Below are 17,271 nucleotides of genomic sequence, written 5' to 3' on the forward strand. Positions count from 1 at the left end.
AGTTTTTTATTTGTTTATTGTGCTGAAATGGCTTCCAAACCATTCCAACTGTGTCATATTCGGATAGTCATATTCACTGGAGTGTTAAAAGTACCAGTGGGACCAGGTTGTTTATCAGAGGACTGCTGGTTGAAACCCCAGGCAGCGTCCAAATGTGTGCATTTTCTGTTCTTCAGCCTGGTTTCGGTGTGTGCTTTCCTGGTACTTGCTGTGTTCATTGTTAGGGAAGACAGATCCCAGAGGAGCATTTTATTGCAGAGGTTGAACTTCCATAGCTCAGACTTAATGTAATTCTCAGTAACATTTCATATAAACCTGTCTATTTGTTAAAAGTAGTAACATATATTGACATGTACTGTAAAGACTATAGCATAACTGGATGGATGAGTTCAGATCGTTTGAATTTGGAAGGATTTTGCACAGTATAAAAGACAGTCTCATCTCAAATATCTAAGAATCAAATTTACTGTAAACAAAGTCTACATTTGCAATTGATACATTACATTTGAAATGTCAGCATGAAACTGTTCATTATTAAAGTCAACATGAGACTGTTCCAAATCCATTTTCTTTGGTTTACTCCCTGACGAAGGCTTGTTTGCAGAAACGCGTCGGATTTAATGATATGACCAATCCATATCAATAAAGGCTCATTTTTTGATCTTTGATTTTTTTTTTGGTAATCTGGCATATTACTGTGTAAAGCACTGTACAGAGGGGTGTTTGTGGCCTAAAGTTTAGGGAGTCGGGTTTGTAACCTGAAGGTCACTGTTTCGAATCTCATGGCTGGTTGTGACTGTGATGCCCTTGAGCAAGCTCTTTTCCCTCAGTTGTCCCCGGGCTACCCTGTAGGGAGAGCTGCCGGCTGCTTTACAACCAAAAAAATTAAGGAGATTTATTCTCTCTTCATCCACTTTAGGACAGACAAAGAAACCCTTTATTTAGTCATGTATGTATTACAAATGTATTATGGAAATTAATCTAAATCAAATATTCTTAAAGGATTAGTCCTCATTCATTACACATTTCATGATAATTTACTTATCCCCATGTCACCCAAGAAGTTTGTTTTTTATCAGTCAAAAACTTTTTTTTTTGAGGAAAACATTTCAGGATTTTTCTCAATTATTTGTATATAATGAACAATTCACCCCAACAGTTTGAAGGTCCAAAATGCAGTTTCAATGCAGCTTCAAAGGGCTCCAAACAATCCCAACCAAGGAGGCAAGGGGGTCAAACCATGAACATAAATACAAGAAACAGAAACCATGAAACAAGAACACTAAGTGATGCAGGTTACACTGACAATACTTAGCCATGTGGGTTGCACTTTATTTTACAGTACGTGTACTTACCTTGTACATATATGGTAAATAAGTTGTATCATTACTGTACTTACCAGTAGTACATACTTGGTAGTTATTATGTAACTCTAGGTAAGTACTGTGTAATAACATATACATACTTATAGTGTAGGTATACTGTAACTAACAAGAAACATTACTGTACTTACAAATAAATGTACAATAAATGTACAGTATTTAGTATTTACAGACAAGTTAGTGTAAATGACAGGTATTTATAGTGTACATATATGATAACTAATATCAAACACTTCTGTACTTACAAATTGTATATACAAACATGATAAGTGTGTGGTACCTGTAGGCCAGTGTAAGTTAATGACCGGCACATATGGTGTATGCATACTGTAACTAACGAGAAACACTAGTGTACTTACAAACTGCATATACACAATAAGTGTGTGGTACCTGCAGGCAAGTGTAAGTTATACTTATACCATACGTATATGATAACTAAGAACAAACATTACTGATGTGCCATTTTGGCACTCAGACTCAGTATCTTTGTCCTTTAAAACAAGCATTAAATAACCGTATGCATTAACTACTGGGGACATTCACTAGTATGTCCATGGTAACTGCATGGAAACAGGACTGTAAAATAAAGTGTTGCTTTTTACACAGTTATTACATAGGACCTACCACCTAAGATATAGCATCATTTACATGTCACTGTGAGGCAAACCTAACTATTGATTATCATACGCATTACAGTTTTTCTCGATTGCTAAAACACTATAACCAGGCTTTTGAACTAAAATTTTGAAACCGTAACGCCATTTTTCAAGAAGCACAATAATGTTGCTGAACTATAAACACTCCTCCCCTGCTTTAACACATGGGTCAATATTGGTGAACTGTTACTTCAAAACTCCACACAAATCCCTACATTTCTCAGTGCTTACACTATGTGGTCATGTGGAAAGCACTGGCATTCAATACTGTTCACTCAAGTCAGCACAGCTTAGGCTCAAATAGCAAACAGTTACCAAGGTGGAAACACTAAGAGTCAAAAATGAACACACAGCAATCAGATCCTTCAATAGATAGAAAAAAGAGCCCAAATCATTTCCTGAGCTTTGGAACAATGGATCCACAGAGAAATTAAGAAATAGGTTGAGGTGAAGGAGGAGGCAGAGGAGGAGGCAGAAGAGGAGGGAAAGGAGGAGGACATGGTGAAGGAGGGGGAAGAGTACATGGTAAAGGAGGAGGAAGAGGGCAAGGTGAAGGAGTAGGAAGAGGAGGAGGACATGGTGAAGGAGGAGGAAGACGACAAGGTGAGGGAGTAGGAAAAGGAGGAGGATGTGGTGAAGGAGAAGGTAGAGGACATGATGAAGGAGGAGGAAGAAGAGGAGGAAGACGTGGTGAAAGAGGAGGAGGGAGACGAAAGGCAAGGTGACAAGCAGTCTCAGATTAAATTCGTGCCACTCTAGTTGACCATGTCCTTGTCCATGGTATGACTATGAGAGAAGCTGAGCAACAAGTAAAGTCTATTTTGAGTCACTTCACCGTTGCCTCCATCTTCAGAGCCTTCAGGGAGGAAAACAGATAGATGTACTTACAGTAAGACTGCTCTGTACAGTAACTTTACTTTGCATATACTGTTGGACTATGCTACTGGAATAAAGAAATGCAACAAAATGCCTTCCATACAGATCGACATATCAGTAGATAAATGCCAGGGGTGGATCATGCAAGATAATTTTACCTTCGTTGTTTGGCTAGGACCAATATAGCCTGTGATGTGGATGAGATTCTCTGGCCTGACCCAGAACAAAGACGGGATGTTGAGGAGGAATATTTAAAAAAAAACTGTTTTACAGCTGTGCAGCACATGAATGAATAAAAATGTGCTAATGCATACATTGATTGTGTCTTTTTTGGTCAAATGAAGGTTTTTGAGTGGGAGAACCACAAGCAACTTGCCAGTTTTGGATACATTGTTTTGAATTTATTGCACCAGTGTGTAAGACTATGTTGTAGTGTGTGTGTGTTTTTGAAAGCTTGTGTGTGTTGTCTGAGGTTGGTTTTTCAGAAAGAGTGAATGGTTTTGAGTGTAGAGCTTCATTTTGACCTGAAAATATGATGTTTGGAGTATTGTGTGAGGCGTTATGATATTGTGTTTACCGTTTTGAGAATATGAGGCATAGTTTCAATAAATGTGTTTAAGCAACCGGGAAAAACTGTAACTACTGGGTACATTCATAAATACGTCCATGGTTACTGCATGGAAACAGGACTGTAAAATAAAGTGATGCTTTTTACACAGTTATTACATTGGACCTACCACCTAAGATATAGCATCATATACATGTCACTGTGAGGCACACCCAACCATTGACTATTTTTACAAGTACACACATATTGTGTATACAATTTGTAAGTACAGAAGTGTTTGACATTAGTTATCATATAGGTACACTATAAATACCTGTCATCAACCCTAACTTGCCTGTAAATACTAAATACTTAAATTGTACATTTATTTGTAAGTACAGTAATGTTTCTTGTTAGTTACAGTATACCTACACTATAAGTATGTATCTGTTATTACCCAGTACTTATCTAGAGTTACATAATAACTACCAAGTATGTACCATTGGTAAGTACAGTAATGATACCAGTTATTTACCATGTAGATACCTAAAAGTAAGTACCACACATGTGTCAGTAAGTAGAACTTATTTACCATATATGTACAATTAAGTACATGTACTGTAAAATAAAGTGCTACCGCAATGTGACTAGGTGACTGAACAGGCTTTATACAATACAAACAGGAAGTGAATGGTGAAGTGTGACATGACATGATTTCAAAATAAAAGACCAGAGACATGACTTCAAAATAAAAGACCTAACAACAGAACTAAAAACAAAACCATTACACTCATAATTTTCACTCTGGGTGCTTTTTGGCCAGTGTGAGTAATCAATTGTTCCAATCACTCAAGAAAGTGATGCTTTCACGAAATTTGGTTTTAAAAATATGCTGCTTTAAAGCTTGGCCTAACATTGGAGGAAGTGCCTGATGTTAAAACTATTTCAGTCCTTTCTTTCCACTTACTGATTATCAGTCACAATTACAATGATGGTAAGTCATTTGTTAAAGATTCCAGATAATGGTGATTAAATGCTAGAATGAGACTCCAAGGTTCCAAGATGTGAAGTGCTGTAATGACTCTCTTCAAAGTTGAATTTTACGAACACTAAGTGGAGTTTGCATTGATTAGCCTGCACCATGTGTATGATGCTCTAAACCCTTTGTTGCAGGTTACAAATTCATTGTGAAAAGATATTTGAAATGGTTGTATGTATAAAACATGCAAACATGATAGCACAGCAAAAAATGACAGATTAACTTGGGATGTTCCTCCACTCAGGGGTAAAATACAAGACAGTGTTAGAGTTATCAGCTCTCACAAAATGATTTACTAAGACTCAAAGTAACTTCAGAAACAATACCTTTGTGAGCAAATTAATACAACTCTATTCTGATCGAGTACCCAACCTTGCTAGCTGACTTTCATTCATTGGATCTTTATTTAGGACCCCTTAAGACACCTGTCTTTTTGGACACAGTCTTACAGTATATGTGCTTACAAACAAACAGGCATTTTTAGGATGGAGCAGTGAAAACTACACTAGCCTAATAGCTAACCTGCAGCCCACGTGTGACATGACAAAATGCTGTTAAATTTGACCTATAAAATAAGCATTTACAGAGATGTTGTAAAGGCAGAGCTTATAAATTAATTTAATAAACTGCTTAGTTATCAGGGTTAAATTATTGTCAGCATTGTTTAATAAACTGCTTAGTTATGAGGGTCAAATAATTGTCAGCATTGTTTCATAAGTATAACTCAAGGGAAATTTCAATGATACAAATACGTAATTTACTGTTTTATCATTTTCAATTAAAATTATATGACAAATCATTTACGCGTGGACACTGCATCCTTGATCTACACACCCACAGTCTTAATTGAGAATTTTCCACTCTTTACGTTATAAATGAGGCTTAGGAAAATGATTTAACAAAGCCTGCAACAAGTTTAGGATGTGTCGCATGGCTTCTGCATCCACTGTAGTGGAAAACTAAGGGAGAATTGATGACTTACCAAATGGCCAAGGACACTGATTCTATTGCACATTTATTATCATTTAGGCCTCTAATTTATCCAATGTCTTAATTCACTGAATGCTTGATCATGTCCCCTTTGACACCTATTGAATCAAACACTATGACCGATCAGTCACAGTGACCCTGGAAATGCCTGCAATTAAACTCTGAACATTTGAAGTAATGGTTTCTTTGTAGCTTTGTTTCCATCTGTCTATTTACATCAAAGAACATTACAATGTTTGTTAGTCTTAACTAGTGTAAAACACAGGTGACAAGATTCATTTCATGAACTCATTTCATTCATTACATTATGTCATATAATAAAAATAATTTACTTCCTGTCACCAAGAATTTGCACTTTATGTGAGCCTGTTTTGGCGTAAGGTATAAAAAAATTGTAAAGCTTGTGAACCTGCTTTAGAATATTACAGAATGGCTGCACTTGGTTGCAGAGGATTCTGTAAAATGCTGATATACTTAGACATTTTGACCTGCTTGTTATGCGTGACTTCAATTATGCAAAGCATTTTCAGCTCTGACATGATTCAACATACTATTTGGATGATTAAAAGACATTTTCAAGGGGCAAAAGGCTTCTAGTTTTAAACTGCTGCCTCCAAACCCACTTATATCTGAATATTTTGTTGCATTTCGTAATGTGCCTGTTTGTGTATAACCTGATTATTTGTCAGGGGCTATGGGTTTAGCATACAATTTCCATAATTGCAATACACACAGATTCTAGGCATTGTTTAAAAAGCTTTATAATGGAATTGCCCAAATGTTGTGCTATACATGTATATTTTATCTCATACTACATTCACCACTTAGAGCCCCGAGATGATTGCACCAAAAAAGTGCAAATGGCAGAGTTTGGAATCACCCAAGTTTTGCTACAGCTGAGCATTCTCTCTTTGATCTCGCCACACAACAGGGATGGGAGGGTTTGTCTGTAAACGCTTTCAACCATGAGCCATTTCAACCTTTACAGACCATAAATTTGCTCATTCAAAATGGTCAATTATTCCCCTAGCTCTTTATGTTCCACTCAGATGAGGCACAAGATAATAAAGACCTTGAATGGCAGGAGGCATGTGGAATGACTAAGCTTCATGAGTGGTAATGCATGTATTAAAGCTTTATAGCTTTTGACTGACACCTTAGCTCTAAGTAGTAATGTCAGCATCTGACTGAATACCTGTGGCTTGTCCACAGTCTGTTTACTGATTTTTAATGCTACTGTAATCCAAAATGACAAGTGTTGGTTGAAATCACAAGTTTTAAATTGATACTGTAAGTAAGGATTTTTATAATTGTTGCCTGGAAAATGTAGTGGGCTGATTTGACGGTGACCAAAATGATATACAGTGAGGAAAATAAGTATTTGAACACCCTGCTATTTTGCAAGTTCTCCAACTTAGAAATCATGGAAGGGGTCTGAAGTTGTCATCTTAGGTGCATGTCCACTATGAGAGACATAATCCAAAAAACTCCAGAAATCACAATAGTTAATAGTTATTTTTTTAAACTATTTATTTGTATGATACAGCTGCAAATAAGTATTTGAACACCAGTCTATCAGCTAGAATTCTGACCCTCAAAGGCATGTTAGTCTGCCTTTAAAATGTCAACCTCCATTCCATTTTTTATCCTAAATTAAATGCACCTGTTTGAGGTCGTTAGCTGCATAGAGACACCTGTCCACCCCCATACAATCAGTAAGAATCCAACTACTAACATAGAAGTTTGGCCAAGACCAAAGAGCTATCCAAAGACACCAGAGACAAAATTGTACACCTCCACAAGGCTGAATAGGGCTACGGGAAAATTGCCAAGCAGCTTGGTAAAAAAGGTCTACTATTAGAGCAATCATTAGAAAATGGAAGAAGCTAAACATGACTGACAATCTCCCTCGGACTGGGGCTCCATGCAAGATCTCACCTTGTGCGGTCTTAATGATCCTAAGAAAGGTGAGAAATCAGCCCAGAACTATACGGGAGGAGCTTGTCAATGACCTGAAAAGAGCTGGGACCACCGTTTCCAAGATTACTGTTGGTAATACACTAAGACGTCATGGTTTGAAATCATGCATGGCATGGAAGGTTCCCCTGCTTAAACCAGCACATGTCCAGGCCCGTCTTAAGTTTGCCAATGATCATTTGGATGATCCAGAGGGGTCATGGGAGAAAGTCATGTGGTCAGATGAGACCAAAATAGAACTTTTTGGTTATAATTCCACTAAACGTGTTTGGAGGAAGAAGAATGATGAGTCCCATCCCAAGAACACCATCCCACCTGTGAATCATGGGGGTGTTTTTCTGCACATGGGACAGGGCGACTGCACTCTAATAAGGAGAGGATGACGGGGCCATGTATTGAGAGATTTTGGGGAACAACCTCCTTCCCTCAGTTAGAGCATTAAAGATGGGTCGAGGATGGGTATTCCAACATGACAATGATCTGAAGCACACAGCCAGAATAACCAAGGAGTGGCTCTGTAAAAAACATATCAAGGTTCTGGCGTGGCCTAGCCAGTCTCCAGACCTAAACCCAATAGAAAATCTTTGTAGGGAGCTTAAACTTCGTGTTTCTCTGTGACAGGCCAGAAACTTGAGTGATCTAGAGAAGATCTGTGTGGATGAGTGGGCCAAAATCCCTCCTGAAGTGTGTGCAAACCTGGTGAAGAACTACAGGAAATGTTTGACCTCTGTAATTGCAAACAAATGCTACTATACCAAATATTAAAGCAACACTACAGAGTTTTTGCTCTTTGCTCCCCCTAGAGGTTGAAAGCGGAATTGTCCATTACCACTGTCGTAAATAATTTAGCCTACTGCAGCAAAGCTGGCTCTGATTGGATCTGCCGTAAAGCAAATTTTTGTAGTTTTCACTCAAACTACAGGAACGCGACCCGACGGTTGGAAACTTTTTTAGTGCGGTTTTGGCCAATAGAGGGCTGCAAAGCGAATGTGAAAGTGCCGTTCACCCTATTATATTGGTTTATGTATTGCATGCCATTAAACTTGCCCTTAAATACACAACAATGTGACCCACACTCTAAAATATGCTGGGTTATTTTAAACCCAGCACTGGATGATAAAGGGATAAACCCAACCCATTGGATTATAATTATGCTGCTTTGTCCCTTTTTGAAAATAGCCCAGCATATTAAGAGTACAGTATATGTAAAATCCCAGCTAAAATATTTTTAGTGATGTACTGTTTATAGATAAAATCATCTTTCATAATATAACATTTTGTTCAAATATAACATTTATATGTTTAATATTGTCGAGTCATGTAATTGAAATTACACAAAAAATGCTGGGTTATTTTCAATCAAGTGTCAAGACAAAAAGTGATGAACCTAGCTGCTTTTTTGGTTGAAACAACAGAGCACATGGGAAAATCACAATCCAACTGGTTGGGTTTGTCCCTTTTTGACCAAACACTGGTTTAAAAAATAACACAGCAGTTTAGAGTGTAAAGTCAAATCAATGATTCCAATCAAATTTTGATGCTCCTCTCAAAATTCGATTATGGGACTTTATGGGGCACAAATTGCAAAATAATCTAAATTATTCATCTTTTGGCATGTAAGCCAGTCAGTCACTTCCTACTCATGCAGCTTATTGTTGATTAGAATAAGCTGCAGTGTGAATCTAACATTCAAAACAGCAATAGTCTAGCTATGTATGTGAGACCACGCTTACTGCAAATAAGCCCCACGAATAGCAGCAGGTTTATAAACACACAGGTAAAACCATTTGAAACATTTGTCATCGTTAGTCAATGGTAGTTAAAAGATTAGCTTCAGTAGAAAGGTATTTATGAATCGCTGGCTTTAACAGTTATGATTGCTGTCTCATTGGGAAATGATTGAACACATTTTGATGGAGTTCTTTCAATGCACCAAAGAAATTTGCTTGTTGATGACAATAGAAACAGAGCAGGCACGATACAAAAATAAATGGAAAGGCCAAATTGCTTCAGCAGGGGATAAATTACAAGGCTGATTCATTCTAGGTATTGGAGTTCGCTCATTGCAGATGCACAGTTTGATTCGCTTTTGGTGGCGGGAAGACTTATAAAGAGAGCGTGCATTCAGTTAATGAGGCTGTAATGTCAGAGTGACCCCAGCCTCCTTTATCACACAAGCTGAGATTGAGAGCTACAGTACTATACAAAGGCCGGCCAAAACATTACCAGTTGTGGCCATCCGAATACAAATGACCACTCACAGCTTTCCTTGATGGAATTTCAAATGAGGAAAAAAACACAAATGCGTACATATGTTGTTATATAATATTCTTTTAAATTTTAATATACATTAGATGTTATAGGTACTTATCCTTTGTCAGCATCACAGTTTAGTCTATTACACAAAATTATGAACATTTTATTGTTGAAATATTCACTAGGCCTGCTTGTTTATGTATCCATGTGACCGCTTTATGGCCTGTGCACTCCCCTTGTCCCCTGTCGGCCTGTCATATACTAGAAGAGGACCGGGTACTGTAGATGGATGCATGAGTCAGTGTAGACTGCTGAGGGAGACGCAGAGTGATATGGACAGGTTAAATAAAATAAAACATAAGACAGCTGCACTACCATACATGTATCAATCTTCAATGCATTTGAATTATTTTTTACTTTTTTCTGTCTTGTACTGAGCCGCTGATGAAAATCAATCTAACTTTTATTTCATTTCAGATGAATTCTGAGATTGTTGCATGCACAGCCTGCTACGTCAGTGGACAGCAGTTAGAAATCAAAGCATAATAGGATGCATGAGGGCAGGTTCAGAAGGATGTGGACTGGATCCTTGCCCTCATGTCCTGCATCATCAACTTTTACTATCTTGCATTTTGGCATATTATGACAGTGGGCCCAAAGGACCTATTAACAAAATGCACAAACGTGTGCCAGCTGCACTATGTCCAAGAAATGAGGCAGTACATTTTAGAAGACTTACTTATAACAGCATTAAACAAGATGCCTATATTACTAGAGTTGCCATTACTTGAAATAGATACTTTTATAAGAAGATGTGAAACCATAAAAGCAGTCATTATGTGGTTCTAGGTGTCATTTTCAAAGAACCATGGCATACACTCTAAATTCACACTATTGACCAAATTTCCTGACCACCTATTACTTGTTTTCATCTAAAGTTGTTAAGTTTATCTTTTGCACAAGATTGGAATATGACATCAAACATTTGAGAATAAAGCACTGTTTCTATTTAGCAAGTCAAAGATAAACCACTGTAGTTTTTTCATATTTTAAATTATTTGCATATCAGAGTGCGCTGACAAAACTCAGTAAATGTGGTCCTGTCATTTTGCATTCAGAGGCAGATGACTGCTCTTTGGAAACGTAGTTGTGACAGATAATTCTGGGACATCACTATACCAAACCTCTTTGACGACAGAATTCATTTAAACATTTCAGTATGACCAAAACAAGAAATTAGATGCTGTGCGCCTAGATCGTTTTTGCTGGTTACTCCAGTTATGCTATCATTGCACCAGTTACGTCAGAAAAGGTCACATTACTTTTTATAAAAGGATAGAGGAATTTACTTTTTAAATATGTTTCCATCATAGTTTGTGCACACAAATTCTTATAGGATAAGACATTTTAACAGTTCAGTAGAGCACACACATATTTTATCTGCATTTTTGCATCTGCATTTTAGAACATCTTGTTGTTTCTTCCAGCATGTTTATGAGATTATACATGCACAGAAAAGTAGGTGGATGGAAACATGTCTACTGACAAAAGATTGTACATATACTCTTAAAAATAAAGGTGAATTAAAGGTTCTTTACATTCAGGGTGCGATTTTTTTGGGGGGGTTATACCCCATCTGTTCTTTCCCTGCCTCTAATGATTTATTTTTTAACCTTGGTGGGGACAAAATGTATTCCCCCATGGTAATCAAACAGCTATATAAATAGCCAAAATAAAGATAATTTAATATAAGTAAAAACACTGCCACGCAATAGTGCAAACGACAGTAAAATCAGGGATGGAGCATTACAAATGTCACCAAGCACTAATAGTCTATTTCAGTGTAAATAATAAATGAAAAGGATTATTTGCAGCATACCATTGTATTACTATTCGGAATGAGACAGCAGAAACTATTGTCATTAAAATCAAGGGGAACTCCCAAGATGGTCCCTGGTTCAAGGCCCGGCTAGGGCAGGTGGCCTTTGCATGTCAGTTCCGTGATTGTTTTATTACGTTTCTGTAATGGTGGCCAGCTAGTTAGTGAGAGCTGTGCAGTAAAAGTAAACCTCACTCCACAACCTCCAGAAATGGTTCGAATCTTGCTCAGGGTGGATGTGAGTAAGACTGGTTACATTTCTATATACTTATTTCAACAGTTACAAGAAATAGCTTGATACCCTAAATGATCAATACAAGCCTGTGGTTCATAATTTATTTTCATTTATAAAAAATATTGGAAAAACACCCAACCCCTCTGATTTTATTTTCACAATTGAATCTGTTTGATTGATGCCATAAAATAACAATTTTTGATTCCTCAATGAACATTCAGTCAGGGATTCTCAAACTTTTGGGGCCTCTTACAAGGGCGAAAAATTTCTAAGGACCCCCTTATAATATGATTTTCATGTACGTTGGTTGAATGGTTGGATTTCTGGTTGAATGGTTCCATAAAGAACCAATAATGTTTCCTCTATTGCAGAAGTACTCAATTTAAGTTAGAAGATTCTTTATTTTATTTTCCATCAGAGGACCGAACAATACTTACAGTGGCAAGAAAACGTTTGTGATCCCCTTGAAATGAACTGGTTTTCTACAGTGATTTGCCATAAAGCGTCATCTAAACCTCATCTGTGTCACAACAATAGACAAACAAAATGTGCATAAGCTGACAACACACAAATAATTTTAGTTTGTTTTCTTTTTTGAAAACACCCATTAAAGGCAAGGTCCATGATCTCTGAAAGCCAATGTTGACATTTGAAATCAATTAAACAAACACACCCCTACCCCAATAGAATCTGGACCTTCTTTAGATAGACCAGCCCCACACATATTCAACCCAGGCAACGATGTCGTTTAGACATGCACCTTACTGCTGATTGGCTACAAGTGTGTTTTGGTAATCGGACCGACTCCTTTTTCCAAAACGTTTTTCAGAAATCGCGCACTCCGCCTTTAAAGAGTGTACAATTCACTTTTTTACATTTCCTTTGGTGTGTAAGGGGCTGTTTACACTTGGTATTAAGATGTGTTTTCGTCGATCGGATCACAAGTGGACGAGAGAGACACATCACATTTACACCTGGTATTTAAATCCATCTATTTTGTCCACTTCTGTCCTTAATACAATAAGGGGGTGGTCTGTCGAGACTGCGTGCGAGTTTCTTTGCTGTCATTTATACGCGAGCTGAAGTAATAATGGGTTTATATGGACGCAAACTAATATTATGTCGGAGTCCGCTGCTTGTGTTGTAAGTAGGGATAGGTACGATTCGATTACCGGTTTCACGATGAACCAAGATGTCCTGGTAGTTAGTATTATAATTAAAAACTGAATTATCATTACAACCATGTTTGATTACTGTGATTTTGAAAACTCATGGTACATCCTGTCCAGCCAGAATCAGTTTTATGCAGGCACGCACATGCAACATAGTTTTTTGCACAAGAAGGCATTTAAGGGATAATGTATTGTATTCATTCATGGTAAACGGCCTCTATGTGTCTATGTTGAACTGGTTTTGTAAAGGGGAAGGGGCAAAAATTCCTTCTACTGAAGCACTTGATTGAAGTAATTGCTGCCAAAAGAGGTTTAACAAGCTATTAAATTCAAAGGTTCACTTACATTTTTCTCCAGCACTGTGAATGTTTAATGGGTGTTTAAAAAAAGACACAAGAAACTAGAATTGTTTGTTTTTTGTCAGCTTATGCACATTGTGTTTGTCTATTGTTGTAACCTAGATGAGGATCAAATTACATTTAATGGCAATTCACTGTAAAAAATACAATTAATTCCTAGGGGTTCACATCCTTTTCCTTGCAACTGTATATAACTTTAAGAACAAGCGGGACAATGTTTGAAAAAGTACAACTGTACTTAACATTAGTACCTCATATTGGTACCAAATATATACATATCTGTAAAAGGTGCAGTCCCAGCTTTTGAACCTTTATTTACTGAGTGAAGTGTGTGGTATTAAATTATATAAGTAAAGATATAATTAATTATATCAGGATTGTGCGCCCCAAACCCTCCCACTTATGTTGTAAGAGAATCAATAATGTTTTTATGTCTTTGACCTCATGTGATTGGATCGTCAAAAAATTTTCTTAATAAAAAATTGTTCATTATGAAGTGCAATAAACATGACGAGTAATGTTGTATATAACATGTCACAAGCTTGGTTTCCATCCAAACGTAAAGCGAATCTTTTCAAATTCGCAAAAAAAGATTAACAAACAAATGCGAATTAGGCGCATTTTCAACAAGTTGTTTGAGCGAATAAACAAAGGTATTGGTAACCTAGTTACCAATGGTAAACAAAACAAGGTACGCTTGTAAAATGAAGACAGGACTGCATGTAGTCATGATGGGGCTAATTAATTTGTTAGCAGTGCAGCTTTTAAGAATTTATTTAGCAAATGCATTTCCATTTCCCGTTATTTGCATTAACTCTTTTTCACATAAGTCAAAAACCACCTCAAGTGAGTCTAAAAACGTTTTTGCAAAAAGGGATTTTTATTAGAAATTTGGCATTTCCATCCCTCGTTTTTAATGCGATACTTCAAAATGCGCATAAAATCATGGTGTTGGAAACATGGCTACTGAACCGATGTTGTTGAATATCCATAGTCATATGGTACAATACTTTAAGGATAATAATTTTACTCCTTATTTTGCTGTGTTTTTATTTTCTGGAGTGTTATAGTGAAAGTATAAACTTTGACACATCGTTTCTGCACTCCTGTTGTTAAAATAAGTGAGCCATCTGCAGCTCTTAATGTAGCGTGTCTTTAACAGAAGAGAAACAACACAAACATATAAAAATAGTAGAATAATATTACAAAAATATTAGGATATAAAACCGAAAGATCATCACCATAAATCCCTAAGCTCATAAGTGTCCATAGTGTTAGTGTCATACACATTTTAAACTTTAGAAAAGGACGTTTTTAAATGATTGTATGTTGTCTCGTGGACTTGCGAAATATTAGTTACCCATTATTGCATTATTAAAAGTCAGATGGGATGTCCTCTAAAAGGCTTCCAAGAAAAGCATTGGCCTCATTCAGCAGTGTACAAAATGGCTGAGAATATTAGATTATACAACTTTCATTGCATAAATGTTTGAATGTCTGTACCTCTCAATTGCTATAAACAAACCCACCAGCCAACATGTCTATTAACCAGTGGCGGCTTATTCAATAGGGGGTGCTTGCGTGAGAGAAAAGTTGGCCAGAGAAAAAAGATATTTTAACATGTTACAAAAAAGTTAAATATATAATGCAAATTAATACATAATTAAATTGTTTATTTCACTCTTAGTCATGTTATGCTTTAATTAAAAAATATCAATAATCAAAACTGAGTTCGTTGTGTGTGTGTGTTGTAAAGACCCAAACGAGTGTCTATGTAGTTCAGTAAAAAGGGTAAAAACATGTGACCTGAGGCTGAGCTCTAATTGGCTGGTTTCGGATCCGCCCTGGGGTGCAGGATTGTGTGCCCCAAACCCTCCCATTTATATTGTAAGCGAATCAATAATGTTTTTATGTCTTTGACCTCATGTGATTGGATCATTCTCAAAGTCTCATAACCGCGTTGCAGATTGTCATGTAACTGCTAGATACAGTACTGATCAGTGAAAGCAAGTGAAATACCTTTACAAAACCTTTAGTTGATGAATAAATAAAGGATTAATGAGCTTGGGACAAATTAAGCACTTTCAGCAAACAGAGTTGGCTAACGTAAGCTGGATGCTATGTAAGTCATATGCCTTTTATTATCCCCTGTTTGGGGTTAGTCTGCATATACTGAGCTAAATTTTTGTGCCGCATTTGAGCTGGCTTCGCGTGGAACATGCTCAGATAATCCAGTATTTTCCATGGCTTTGTCAATTTTGTTGCAACTTTCCTGTATGTGTGTGTGTGTGTGTGTCTATGCGTGTGTGTGTCAGATCGCATTAACCGAAGTGTAATGTAAGACCACGAGATTAATACAGAACAAAAGAAAAACTGTAAGTCATATGTCTGAAGTAAAAACACAAAATCAAGCAACAAGAGTTATCTGCCCTTCTGAGTTTATTACACAAGATGGTTTCAGATACACAGTGTCATGAGTTTAATTCAAATCAGTTCATATTTGCCTGTTCAGCACAAAGTTCGGGTGTTTTATCGCCAGTGGCGGCTGGTCACTCGGGGGTGCTGGGGCGCCGCCCCCCAAACTTGGCCAGAGAAGAAAGCTACTTTAACATGTTACAAAAAGTTAAATATATAATGCAAATTAATACAAAATAAAATTGTTTAGTTGTACTATTTCACTCTTAGTCATGTTATCATTTATTTAAAAAAATAAAAACTGAGTTTGTTGTGTGTGTGTCATGTTTGTGTGTCTGGGATGCACCCCTAATGAGTGTCTAAGTAGGTCAGTTAAAAGGGTAAAAACATGTGACCTGAGGCTGAGCTCTAATTGACTGGTTTCAGATCCGCCCTGGGGCGCAGGACTGTGCGCCCCAAACCCTCCCACTTATGTTGTACGCGAATCAATAATGTTTTTATGTCTTTGACCTCATGTGATTGGATCGTTCTCAGATTCTCACAACTGCGTTGCAGATTGCCATGTAACTGCTAGATACAGCACTGATCAATGAAAGCAAGTGAATAAAATATGAAAAATCACCCTTCACAAGACGTTTAGTTGAAGAATAAATGAAGGAATAAGGAGCCTGGGACAAATTGAGCAGCAAGAAGTGATCGCAGACGAGTTTACACTGTGTGCTTTTCCAGCACTTATGGCAAACAGAGTTGGCTAACGTTAGCTGGATGCTATGAAAGTCATATGCCTTTTATTATGAGCTATTTCATTTGAGCTGGCAATGAGTTTCGATTAGTTTCAGTCAAACAAAGCTTTGACGTTCCATTGAGGAACGTGTTAAAAAGTGGAGAGATATGCTTTAAACAGATGTTTAATGTGAGCGTCTCATTGGAGTGGCTGTTGATGAAGTGCACAACGTTGTTCTATGGTGAGTAATGTTGTTTATTTAGATGCTATTCGGTTGTGGCTGGATATTTTAATAACTGATTTGTTGCCAGCCGGCTCGTTAGTGTGGGGAGTCCGAAACGTGACGCTAGACGAAACAAACTGTGATTGGTTGTTTGACATGTCGGTCAAAAAGCTTGTTGGCGGGCTTTGTCCAGAAAAAGCAGCAAAAAACACCAGACCTTTAGTATTGAAGGTCTGGCTACGCGAGACTAGCTTTGCGTGGATTGAGCTCAGATAATCCGGTATTTTGTCAACTTTGTTGCAACGTACTGGTTTGTGATTAGGCAACTTTACTTTGTGTGTGTATAGCCCTGTTCACACAGACATTCCTGAAAATGCATCCTGGATTTTTCCGGGATTGTTTGATTTTTTTGTTCATTCACACTGCCAATTATTTGCCAGAACCTGCAAGAACCTGCACTATCTTATAGGCAAATGCTGGTGAATGATTCAGCTTCAGAATGGATATTTGACGAGCTTCCTGATCTCTGCTTTAATACGGT

General features: G+C 37.3%; 1 protein-coding gene across 1 annotated transcript in view; it reads right to left on the bottom strand.

Annotated features, from left to right (window-relative positions):
* LOC129416905 (ALK tyrosine kinase receptor) overlaps positions 1 to 17,271 on the bottom strand; it is a 723,819-nt gene that overhangs the window by 419,746 nt on the left and 286,802 nt on the right. The gene's annotated exons all lie outside the window — the stretch shown is intronic.

This window comes from Misgurnus anguillicaudatus, chromosome 7 (genome assembly GCF_027580225.2).
Source record: "Misgurnus anguillicaudatus chromosome 7, ASM2758022v2, whole genome shotgun sequence".
In the NCBI taxonomy this organism is placed as follows: Eukaryota; Metazoa; Chordata; class Actinopteri; order Cypriniformes; family Cobitidae; genus Misgurnus; species Misgurnus anguillicaudatus.